Source organism: Plutella xylostella, chromosome 30 (assembly GCF_932276165.1).
Source record: "Plutella xylostella chromosome 30, ilPluXylo3.1, whole genome shotgun sequence".
NCBI classification, from domain to species: domain Eukaryota; kingdom Metazoa; phylum Arthropoda; class Insecta; order Lepidoptera; family Plutellidae; genus Plutella; species Plutella xylostella.
Window position 1 is genome coordinate 4390473 of NC_064010.1, and position 13185 is coordinate 4403657.

Below are 13185 nucleotides of genomic sequence, written 5' to 3' on the forward strand. Positions count from 1 at the left end.
AAAATAAATAGCACAACTGGCAGCCTTATCACTAAAAGTAATCTTTTCCAGACAACCACATAGTAAAGTAAGAGCCACTACAAGTACAGAACAGATATTTTTATTAAATACTATCTGGCCTGACAAATTTCATACCGTCTCTTACCCTTCTTACCTTTTAAACCTTCCCGTGCATGAAAGCAGCCTCCCCAAGTGACTTCTCAACTTCATCATCATCATCATCAGCCTATAGCAGTCCACTGCTGGATGTAGGCCTCTCCCAAAGCACGCCACTGGACGCAATCTATAGCATTCCAACCTCCCAACTATTTTCCTTATGAGTAAATAAGTTTATATATAATATGTAAGTTTATTAAAGGTATAGTTTTTATATTGTGTTGTTTTATTTATTTAGTCTATACTATAGTATGCACTGTTTAAGTTACCTTATCACTCTGGCGAAAAGTGGGTGCAGCAATGCACCTCTGCCTACCCCGCAAGGGAGTACATTAGTACAAGGTGTGAGTGCGTGTATTTATAAGTTACCTTGCACCTCTACTCCTTAATTGTGTTAAAATTGTTGGTTCCATCCAAAGGTTTTTGGTAGAGATTGCTTTAATAAGACCGCCTTCTTGTACTATTTTATTAATAAGGTGTCATAATGTAATGTTTTCTTTGATGGTGCAAAATAAAGAGTATTCTATTCTATTCTAATGTGTTGGGACCAGCCCCGGCAGCAAACAGTTGAAGCTATGATGACTGGCTAATGCTTTCATCACAGTGACAAACCAATACATCTCTCTAAGTATTTGTCACCAAAACACTAAGAAGAACCTTGAGAATTAAACTTAGCCAGCAGTTGTTGATCCTTCGGCAGATCTGCTACCGTATATCCACCAAACATTAGCAATTAACAATCCTTAATATAAATCAAATCTCTATCAGTTCCATACAAGTTATGTCAGATTTGACAGGTGAACGGTGCTGCTTAAGGGCCTGTACAGGGTGACGTGCCGCGCCAATTTTGGGTTTTCAATGCTCTTCACACAGCACAGGCAGTGACACGCACACATGTAAGTTTGCACAGTGGGTCGATAAACTTTTACTCGCCAACTTTATTGACAATTATGTTCAAGTACATTTTGGGTGATTTTAGGGTAAGTAAGTATAATTCTTACTTACACTGGTAGGCACCAGGAAAGAGTAGAAATTAATAGGGGTGCCACTTTACTCTATACTCGGAAGTCTCGGAACCCGATTAGCTTTCTCAAACAAATGTGGTATTTACTTGTAGAAAGGTAACTAAAAGTATTAAAGTGGAGATAATAAGTTTCGGGCATCCTCCAGCCAACTGAACCCCGACGACAAAGCAAAGTAAATACATAGTGTCGCAAAAGGGCTATACTAAGCCAAAAGGGGATGACTCAAGGGGTCATTCTGAACAACTTTTGTTCTGGGTGAATTTCCCGCGGCCAAAAATTGCGTGGCATCAATGAAATCGGTACTAAAAAACCAAGTTATAATTTTCTAATGTTTTTTTCCGGTTAAGTGAAATAGTTATCTATGTGTAGCACTAAATATTTTATTAATAGGATTAATGGATAATTAAAAAAAAAATATTAAACCCCCAAATCTTTCATTACCGTGTCTGTCCCCACGTTAACACGTTTTGTATTATTCTTCATTGATGAAAAAATATTGAGTATTGATAGTTAAACTTAGTTTCATTTGATACATTAATAGTTAAAGTATTGTCACGGAATACATTTATTGAAATATATAAAGAATATAACGAACGGTAAGTGAAAATTCATGTGTCCCAGAACTTCTGTTCATTGCCGTGTCCTAAACATGATCAAGGCTATTGTTTTACCTATGAACGTGGGTGCCCCCCTCAGTGCGCTAATCGTTTCTTACAAGTGTCGCCTAACTGCTCGACGTGGAAGGAGGTACACTGGTGCCCGCGTTTATGCGCTATAGTGAAAATCAGTAAAAATTTTGGGGACTGGACATTTTTTCTTTCATTGCCGTGGATAGATATAACTTCTATAAAATTAAGTTTGTCTTCTGGAGTAAGCATTCAAAAGAAAGCTTTTTGAAAATATTTACCTTATAAAGTGTTTACTTCTTCGAATAGTTAATACTTTTTTAGTTATTTATATTTAATGCCTTGATTTTCATCGCCATGCTTTCATTTCCGTGGCTTCCGTGGCCAATATTTGCTATGGCAATGAAAAAAAAGCCACGGCAATGAAAAAAAATTCATTGCCATGTCTTGTAAAATAATTTGTATTCATTGCCGTGGTTATGTTATTCATTTCCGTGGCCAGGTTATTCATTTCCGTGACTTATGTTTTCATCGCCGTGGTATGTATGATTAGGCAAAGTAACATATCTTTTACCTGTAATACAGGTAATACCGATCACTGACATTACCTAAAGAACTAGTCAAATTACCTCTTTTTGCAGTGCGTTAAAACAGGTGCGTATCGCGATGTATAAAAACGAAATATATAATATTACATTAATAATAACAACCACAACATAATTATAATGAACGTTATGTATAAATATGACCGGTGGTAGCTCAGTCGGGTAAGCGCCCGCTTCCCACTCCAATAATGCGGGTGCGAATTCCGGCGCTGACATGTACCAATGTGTTCCTTTGAATTTAAATACAATGTATACCATCGCTCTTACGGTAAAGGAAAACATCGTGAAGAACCCTGCATATCTACCTATAGATTTAGCACATCTAGATAATATGTGAACCCACCAACTCGCTGTGGACCAGCGTGGTGGGAAATGGTCCAAGCTTAGAAAGGCAGCAGCTTAGACCTTGGGGATATGCACATTGCACAAAGGTCCCATTCGAGAGAGCCAGGTGCAGGTACTTACACCTCCCACAGATAGTAGAATAGAATATAATAGAACATACATCTCTGCAGGAACTCATCTGGATGCTAAGTGGCCTTAATGCTGCTTGCAACGTGTAGGCCTCCGTATGAACTTGGGCAAGACAAAAGTCATGTACAATGTTCACATAAAACCGGAGCCGGTGATCGTTCGTGAGACAACTATCGAAGTTGTGCAATAATATGACTACCTGAGGCAGACTATTCGGCTAGGCAGAAGCAACTTCGACAAGGAGGCTGAAAGGCGCATCCAACAGTCTTCAACTATTGCGCCCTGCCAGTTATGACATATGGTGCAGAGGGTTCTACATTTTTTGGCCTAAGATTTATTTGCCTAATCTCGTATTGCATAGTAACGTTTGATCAAAGTCTCGTTTCGCCGAAAATTGTATGGCATTATTGGCATAAATCTCGTTTAGTAAAAAGTTATTTCGCATTATCTTATTTAGCCTAATAACGGTATGGTCAAATCTCAAATAGCCTAACAATACTATGGCATAGCTTATAAAAACTACTAATATTCATTTGGCTTTAACTTTGACGAAGCGTCTCCCTATATAGCGCAAACTGGTGCCTTGCATTAGGTATTTAATTTTCCGCTATGTGGGTAACGCTTCGCTGCGCTCCGCTTTGCTTTCGACGAACATGTGCACCTAACATGCTCCTCCTCGCTTTGCTCGTCGTCGCACCTACCTTTAGGTTTCGATGCCATGGTTTTTAATGGCGATTGTAATAATTATAATGGTCATTCACTTTCGATATTTTGATCATTCAATATCGTGATTTTCGGGATGTAGGAGAAAAATACCACAATTTGTACATTTAAAACATACTGAATATAGTATTTATTAAGATAATATTAAGAGAAACAAGATTATACCAATACGAACAATTTAAGCAAACGAGACTTAGATGTTTCAAGTTTGTGCCAAAAGAGTTTTAGACGAAACGAGTCTTATGCCACATAAGTCTTGGCAAAGTGATGATTCTACCAAAAAAGTTTAGACCTTACGAGTAATGCGAAATGAGTTTAGGATAATAAAGATTAGGCGAGATGAGGGGAACCCGGTGCAGAGACCTGGACACTGATGGTGGGACTGGTCCACCGATTTAAAGTCACTCAGCGTGCTATGGAGAGAGCTATGCTTGGGGTTTCTCTAATGGATGGTATCAGAAAAGAAGTTATACGTCAGAGGACTAAGGTTAACAACATAGCTGTCAAAATATGCAAGTATAGGCAGGTAGCCGGTAGTGGCTGGATTCGGAAGACCGAGGACCGAGTGTTGTGGCGCTCCTTGGGAGAGGCCTATGTCCAGCATTGGATGATTATAGGCTGATGATGACAACATGTACATTTCATATTATTATACCAATTAAAATATACTATGATTTAGCATAAAGTTCATAAAATATCATATCACATAATGTGTGTTAAATTACACAACACCATCAAAACCTCTAGCACCATAACCTAAAGATAGGTGCGATGACGAGAAAAGCGAGGAGGAGCGGTTAAGTGCACATGTTCAGCAAAAGCGAAGCAGGGCTACATGGGGAGACGCTCTATGTTTAGGTTTTGGTGGAAGGAGTTTTGACTGCGTTATTATTATTGGCGCTATGTAGGGAGACGCTTAGCTGACCAACATGTGCACCTAACCGCACACGCCTATGTTTATATTTTGGTGCTAAGTGTTTTGCCGGTGTTGTGTAATTCAGCACAGAGAATATATGTCATATTATAGTATATTTTATGAATTTTACATAAAATGTGTGACGCACCCCTTCGATCTAGCACGTCACATTAAAATCGTTTGTGAAAATCGTTTGTGAAGCTGATCGAAGAGCAAGCAGGGATTCTTCTTTCTTGTAGGGCAGGGCAGGTGCTTGAAATGAGAAGGCTTTTTTCTTCTATTATTAGGAGGCTTCTTTGCTTCTTGGAGGCTGCGAGCGGAATGATCGAGGCGGCCCGGACCGCCTATATTTAAATGCGCTCTCCGCCGCGCGGCCGGTGGGAGGCGGGGCAAGAAATGCGTCGACCAATCAGAGCGCTTTGCACCATAAGCGCCCTCATTGGTACTATCTATTATCTATTATCGCGCCTAACAAGCCTCATAGTTTATTTATTAATAAACAACTTATACTAGGTATATTTACAAACTATTAAACTATTACCAGATATTATACCTACTACAAACAATAACTATGTTAGATCTCTACCTACCTATAGACATAACCAAATAAACTTTATTAAACTTAGACAAATAATTATAAACAATTAAATAATCAACTAATCTAAACAGTCTTGAACATCTCTCCCGCCGCAGCTCTTGTAGCTGGAATCTTGCGCGTTCAAGTGTTGACTGGCAGAATGACCAATTTCTTCGTAGGCCGCCGGAGTACCCCTCTGTTGGTGCGCACGTCGACTGTTCGCACCTCGCCGTCTGGACCGGGGTAGGTAGACACGACGACTCCGCGTGGCCAGCAGTTCCGTGGTAGAGTCCCGTCCGCGATGAGCACGAGGTCGTCCTTCTTGATGGCCCCGTTGGTGGCTCGGGGCTCCCGCCGGTGTTGCAGCTCCGGTAGGTATTCTCGTACCCAGCGCGCCCAGAACATGTCTGCCAGGCGTTGACTCTTCCTCCAGTCCTTGCGGCCGGCCTCGTCGTCCTCGGTGAAGGCTCCCGGCAGCGGCACTCGTGACGGCGCGCCCAGCAGGAAGTGGTTCGGCGTGAGGGCTTCCTCGTCGTCTGCAGAGGTCGACACGTGGGTGAGTGGCCGACTGTTGATGGTGTGCTCCGCCTCGACCAGTAGTGTAGCGAGGACCTCTTCTTTCGGCGCGCGCTCGTGCAGTGTGACTTGCAGCGCGTTCTTGACGCTCCGCACCAGCCGTTCCCACGCGCCTCCCATGAATGGCGCGCTCGGAGGGATGTACCGCCACTGGATGAAGCGCACCGACGCCTCCTCCTCCATGGCCGCCAGCGCTGCTTTCTTCAACTCGACGTCGGCGCCCCGCAGGTTGGTCCCGTTGTCGGAGTGAAGCTCGGAGGGACAGTTGCGCCGCGCGATGAACCGTCGCAGCGCCATGATAGCCGAGTCCGTGCTCAGGCTGCCGGCGACCTCGAGGTGTACTGCTCGAGTGGTGAGGCACGTGAACAGCACGCCGTACCTCTTCTGCTTCGTACGACCCACAGTGACCATGAGAGGGCCAAAGTAGTCGAGTCCGGTGTAGGTGAACGGCCTCTGATGATGCGCGAGCCGTGTATGTGGATGGTTGCCCGTCGACGGCTGCGCAGGTGTGGCCTTCCGTATGCGGCAGGCCAGGCATTGCTTCACTTCGCTGCGCACGGCGTGTCGTAGTCTCAGCACCCAGTAGTGTTGCCGGACTTCATTCGCAGTTGTCTCGAACCCGCCGTGGTGAAGCTGTTTGTGTACCCAAGCGATGTACAGTCGGGTCCACCGATGATTGCCGTCGAGTACTGCCGGTTCACGTTGCGATGAGGTGATGTCGGCGGCAGTCGCTATTCTTGAACGTAGTCTGATGATCTTCTCTTCGTCGAGTATGACTGATAAGTTGTGCAGTCGACTCGTAGTAGGTATAGCGACGCTTTTCTGTAGCGCAGCTATTTCTTCAGCGAAGTTTTCTTGTTGTTGCGAGCGTATCCACAGTTGACGCGCGCAGTGCATGTGCCGAGCGCTGAGAAGTAGGTACTTCCGCACAGCTGTCTTCACGGCGGGCGTAGCGGCCCGCGTAGCTGTTCTCGGCGTAGTACTTGTCCACGCAGGGTCGGCCTCTTCATTCTTCTTAGTGCGCTTATGCAGCACTGTTTGTTTCTTCGCACGTAGTAGCTCGATGAATTGTAGTACCCGTGCCGTCGCTCGAATAACTCGCATGAAGTTACTGAAGCGAGTTATGTCTGGCAGGGCCTCAGACAAGCGTGTGGCGGCGACAGTGACGAGTGTTCGCTCTTCCCCCGTGTCTTCTTCGATGATCTTCTCTTCTCGCGGCCAGTGCTCCTCCGGTAGGTATAGGAAAGCGGGGCCGCGGTACCACCGGTGATTTGAGTTGAAGTCCGAGGGCGTGTCGCGCGTTGCGTCGTCGGCTGTGTTCTCCTTTGTAGGTACCCAGCGCCACTCCTTTGTTTTCGTAGTGTCGCTTATCTCGGCCACGCGGTGTGCTACGAACGGCTTGTAGGTACGTGGGCCATTTCGTAGCCACGTGAGTACTGTTCTTGAGTCTGACCAGTACACTCGACGACTCGGCTTCAAGTCGTGTTCTTCGATGGCGGCTTGTGCGAGGCGGCATCCCAGCACGGCCGCTTGCAGTTCGAGTCGCGGGATGGAGACCACCTTGTTGAGCTGTGCGACTCTTGCTTTTCCGCTGACGAGTGACAGGTGTGTGTTTCCCTCTTGATCGACGACCCTCCAGTAGACGACAGCAGCATATGCAGACGAACTTGCGTCGACGAAGACGTGGAGCTCGCGGGTGGCCGCGCCGCTGTATGAGGCGTAGCAGCGCGGCACGGCGAGGCGCGGCAGCTGTTGCGCGTGCTCGATCCAGCTCCTCCATGCTCGAGCTTCGTTGTCTTCGAGTTGCGCGTCCCAGTCGATGCCGGAGCGCCAGACGTCCTGCAGGATGCGCTTCGCTTGCACGGTGACCGGCGTGGCGAGTCCGAGCGGGTCGTAGATCGACATGACTGTCCGCAGCGCTTCTCTCTTCGTAGGTGTGCGCTCGCCGCTCAGTATTGCCTCGGGGATGCGATGTTTGTTCAAGTTGAAGGAGAGCGTGTCGTCCTCCGGGTGCCACACCATGCCCAGCAGCTTCCCCGGGTCCAGTTGCAGCAGTCTAGGGTCTTCAGCTTCAGATGACGACAGCTGAGCGAGCACGATGCGGCTGTTCGACGTCCACTTCTGCAGGTCGTAGTTCGCGAAGTGATGTATCTTGTTGACTTCAGTGGAGATGCGCACCGCCTCTCCTTCTGTTTCGTAGCTCGCCAGGTAGTCGTCCACGTAGTGATTTCTCACCACGGCCTCGGCTGCCTCCGGGTAGATGTCCTTGTAGCGCTCGGCGTTGCTATTTTTCACGTAAATAGCCGTACACGGTGATGAAGTCGCACCGAATATAACGCTCTTCATGCGATACTCGGTAGGCGGGCCGGCGCGTCGATCTCCCCTCCATAGGAAGCGCTGCATGTCGCGATCTTCTTCTCGGATGTGAACGCGCATGAACATATCTTTTATGTCCGCGCTCACCGCCACTGCATGTTGCCGGAACCGCATGAGGACCCCCGGGAGTGACTGCAGGAGGTCTGGGCCGGGCAGCAGCATGTCGTTGAGACTTGTCCCTCTCGTTCGAGCGGCGGCGTCGTGGACGATCCTCAGTTTCTCCGGCTTCTGAGGGTTGATGACAGCGAAGTGAGGCAGGTACCAGATCTTCTCGTTCTTCTCACGCGGCGCCTCCTCAGCGTAGCCGCTGTCGAGCAGCACCTGCATCTGTGCGTTGTACCGCGTCTTCATAGCTTCGTTCTTGTCCAGCTTTCTCTCGAGTAACTCGAGTCGCTTCATTGTACTCGAGTAGTTGTCGGGTGGCCGAGGGTCGTCTTCCTTCCACAGGAGGCATGTTTCGTAGCCTCCCGCCGGTAGTGCGCGCGTGTTTTCTTCTAGCTGCGTAAGCGCGCGTCGCTCGGCCTCTGTGTATGATTTCTTCTTGTCGACGCACAGCGACTCGAGTGCGAAGTGGTCCCGCATCATTTTCTCCATTGTCTCTTCTTGAAGCGGCTGCACCGTGAGGTGGTGCACGCGCTGCATTGCCGGCTGTCGGTACTGCACGCCGTGTAGCACCCACCCGAGCGTCGTGAGTGACGCCACAGGTTGTCCGCGCGCGCCCGACTTAAAAGCGTGCGTGAGCAGCAACTCCCAGTTATCTTGCCCGAGCAGGATGGTGGCGGCGCCTCGCTCGTAGAGGATATCTTCTTTGATGTCCTGCAGGTGTGGGCAGCTCTCGATGATCCCCGCAGGCACCGTCTGAGGCGAGACACCGATGTCCGGCACTGTGCGCGCGCAGATGTCGACTTCGCTCGTGTTACGCCCGCAGATCTTCAAGTTGACTCGGCGCGACTCGCTGGCGTCGATCTTCATGCCCGACACCCCTTCTATGTAAAAGGGTGACGGCGGTCCCGTTGCTCCGATCTGCTGCGCGACTGCTGACTCGATGAGTGTGCACGTCGACCCGTCGTCTAGTAGCGCGTAGGTGTCGAGCGACCCCTTTGGCCCGGTGACTCGTACTTGTAGTATCTTCAGGAGCCCCGTTGCACTTCTTTCTTCTCGCGCTGTTGTTACCGCTTCAGATTCTTGGACGACTTGCGTACTGGCGGTCGATGCGTAGGTACCGCCATGCAGCAGCGGATGGTGCATGTAGGTACACCCGTCCTTGTCGCACTGCTTCGGCTTGCAGGAGTGTCGGTACTTGCGGATCTTCATGCAGCGGAAACATAGTTTGTATTTCTTCGCTATGTCCCACCTCGCAGGTACTTCGGCTCGCTTCAGTGTCGGACAGGCGGCGGCTTCATGCTTCTCGCCGCAGATGGGGCACGCAGGCTTCGCAGCTGTAGTTGTGTCGACGTGGTAGGTGCGCGCAGTCTTCCTTGGCGCGGGCTCCCGCCGGTCACTCGCTGCGATGTCCATGGGCGCGAAGCGGCTGCACCGTGCCGCGGCCCGCTTGGCGAACTGCGTCAGCTTGACCAGGTCGGGGATGTCTTCAGGCTGCTCGGTGATGTAGGTGTAGCACTCGTTGCGCAGTGTGGCCGGCAGCTTTTCCACGACGTTGTTGACGATCTCCGCATTGTGTAGGTACTGCTCCTTCTTCAATGCCACCACTGTGGCCGTCGCGTTGGTCATCGTCGCGGCGAAGTCGCAGATGGCCTTTGGAGTGTCGACGATCTTCGGTAGTCTGCGCAGCTTCTCCATTTCGTGAATGATGAGTGCGTCCGGCCTCCCGAATTGCGCAGACAGCAGCTCCATCACTTCTCTCGTAGAGGGCGTCCCGATGAACAGGCAGTGGACGGCCTCCTTCGCTGCTCCTTTGATGGCTCTGCGCAGTCGAGACAGGTTCTCTTGCTCCGTGAGGGACTGCGCAGATTCTTCATAGGCCGCCTTGAATGGCAGCCAATCACTCGATGCCCCGCTGAACGTTGGTAGCTCGTTGACATGGCGCGGCGCGGCGACATGTTGAGGCGGCGACGGCAGCGCACGTGCAGCGAGGGCGATGGCTTCGGCTAGCTCCTTGTAGTCGAAGGCGCTCGGTCGTGGGTCGTAGCGATGCTGCACCGGACGCGGCGGCTCGTACACGTGCGGCCCTGACGTGTACGGGTTCGGTGGCAGCTGTACTCTCGGCTCGTCGGCACCCATGGGACACGGCTCACGACGTGCAGACGGCGGCGCGGCGTTCTCCAGTGCGGCTCCCGGTGGACTGGCTTCGATGCGCGGCTCTGGCATCGATGTCCGGCGTGGGAGGCCCGCTGTCGCTCCGGCGTCTTCTCTCGGCACGGCGTGATGTGGTTGCATGGTCAGCGCGAGAGTACTTTGTTGTACCCACTCGGACATGCGGACACCCCTTATGGTGGAGGTGTCGTCTTCTTCTTCTTCATCGTCCGTTTCTTCTTCCAGCATGGCCACCCGTACGGCGGCTAACTCCATTTGTTTCTTCAGAAGCTCTTCCTTGGCCTTCAGCAACTCCCGGCGGCGACCCTTTGAAGACGCATTTGAACATGCGCGACGTGGCGTGTGCGGCTTGACGGGCTTCGGCGTCGCAGGGGTAGGCGCGGGGGGCGCGGGGGCAGGGACACGGGCTGTAGCGGAGGCGGGCGCCGTGACTTCTGAGGCGGCCGCAGTGCTTGATGCTTCGTTCGATGTGTCCGTGGATGCTCCCGTCGACGTGTAGGTATCCCCGCTGCTCGTGGTTGCCGTCGTCGCGGTGGCCTCAGTACCGGTGCTGTCCGTGGCACCGGCTACCGAGGCTGACTTGGAGGCGCTTCTTGTGTTCACCATGCTTGATCTTCAATCCGGCGCTCGAATGGACCAGAAAATGTGACGCACCCCTTCGATACAGCACGTCACATTAAAATCGTTTGTGAAAATCGTTTGTGAAGCTGATCGAAGAGCAAGCAGGGATTCTTCTTTCTTGTAGGGCAGGGCAGGTGCTTGAAATGAGAAGGCTTTTTTCTTCTATTATTAGGAGGCTTCTTTGCTTCTTGGAGGCTGCGAGCGGAATGATCGAGGCGGCCCGGACCGCCTATATTTAAATGCGCTCTCCGCCGCGCGGCCGGTGGGAGGCGGGGCAAGAAATGCGTCGACCAATCAGAGCGCTTTGCACCATAAGCGCCCTCATTGGTACTATCTATTATCTATTATCGCGCCTAACAAGCCTCATAGTTTATTTATTAATAAACAACTTATACTAGGTATATTTACAAACTATTAAACTATTACCAGATATTATACCTACTACAAACAATAACTATGTTAGATCTCTACCTACCTATAGACATAACCAAATAAACTTTATTAAACTTAGACAAATAATTATAAACAATTAAATAATCAACTAATCTAAACAGTCTTGAACAAAATGAACAGTATACATATTGGGTATTATACCTTATAAAAATATAGATGTTATAGGTAAGGTTTATTATATGTTGTGAACGTTATTAGTGTGAAATGAAACATTTTGTTTTATACGTCGCAATACGGACCCCACAATGCTACTTAGAGAATTCCATACTATATTCTTATTTTTTTATACATACTGTCGTTCTTTCTTTCGTTCCAATATCTATCCAAATATTTCTGCCATACATGCCTGTCTAAGTTTGCGTTTCCCTCACAGTCTTTTTTAAAAATTGCAGTGGATTGATTCTTTCATTTCTATTGTATACAGTTCTTTCATTGCCGTGGAAGTTTGTTTCATTGCCGTGTGCCTTTGTTTCATTGCCGTGGACGCTTGTTTCATTGCCGTGAACGCATGTTTCATCGCCGTGGCACAAAATTTTTAATCATCCGTATCTCGTTAAGTTTTTAACTTATCTGCTACCCATTTAGTAAGAACACTAACATTAACAAAAACTTTAATAAAAGCGTTTTTCTAATATAAAAAACCTTAAGATAAAAAAGTCCACGGAAATGAAGATTTTTTAGGACTTGTTGAAATCCACCCTTCTACGAGATTTGAAAATTCGCGAAAAAAAATATTCGTTTTCCATGGTAAAAAGTCACATGTCCAACAAAGTTTCTATGAAAAAGGTTTTTTTTTGTTAATTTCCAAAACTCGTAGAGCAAAAGTTCAGAATGACCCCCTGTCTTACTCCTTTTTACCCGACTGCCGAAGGAGGAGGGTAATGTTTTTTGATTGTATGTATGTATATATGTATGTTTGTCTGTTTCTTTGTTCCCTCCTGTAGCCTAAACGGCTTGATAGATTTTGATGTATGAGGTATTGTTAGAATCGTATTGATGGCGCGATGGCTATAGGCTATGTGACGTTCCATTAAAATGTACATAGCGAGTTATGTCCTTGAGGACATAACGTGATGATCGAAAAAATAATAATTCAACTTTGCCGTGTAAGGTATCAAATGAAAGGACTTGATTTTCACATTACAAAAATATGCATATTGAAGGTATTTAAATAACAACACCAAAATTATTGAAATAAAAAATGATCATGAACTACCTACCGACGTAAAATTTCATAAAATAAAAACAACTAAAAAGTTACAAATAAAAAAATACAATTATAAAAAACTAAAAACCTGACTGTACGCTAAAAACATGAAAACGAGTCCCAATGTTAATGGAAAGTATCGCAGGCGGGGACCAACTTGACCGCCACTCAAGGCCGTTTTCTAAGTAACATTCAGCTAAATGGTGAACCCTCTGCTGGTATAATTTGTTTATATAACCGCTTTTTCAATACCTCTAAGTACATTTTTTGGCAGCATAATATTTTTACTTAATTTTAGGGTTTCGAACGTCAAAAGAAAAAAAGCAACCGTTATAGGATCTCTTTGTTGTCCGTCTGTCTGACTGACTGTCTGTCACCGCCCTTTTTCTCAGAAACGGGTAAAGATATCAAGCTTATATTTCGCATAGATGGGGAGTACCCCAAAAAAAATATTATGGTACTCCCTGTCCCACACAAGTAAATTGGGGCTTATATTTTTTCCAGTTATTTTGATGTGTATCCTTATTTTTCTTTGTTGTTTTGTATAAGTATGTGTTTCTTTTCTTTAAATCTGTA

General features: G+C 47.7%; 1 protein-coding gene across 4 annotated transcripts in view; it reads left to right on the top strand.

The window, feature by feature from the left end:
- The window catches only part of LOC105398255 (choline/ethanolamine kinase), a 35063-nt gene that overhangs the window by 2118 nt on the left and 19760 nt on the right, over window positions 1-13185 (top strand). The window lies entirely within an intron of this gene.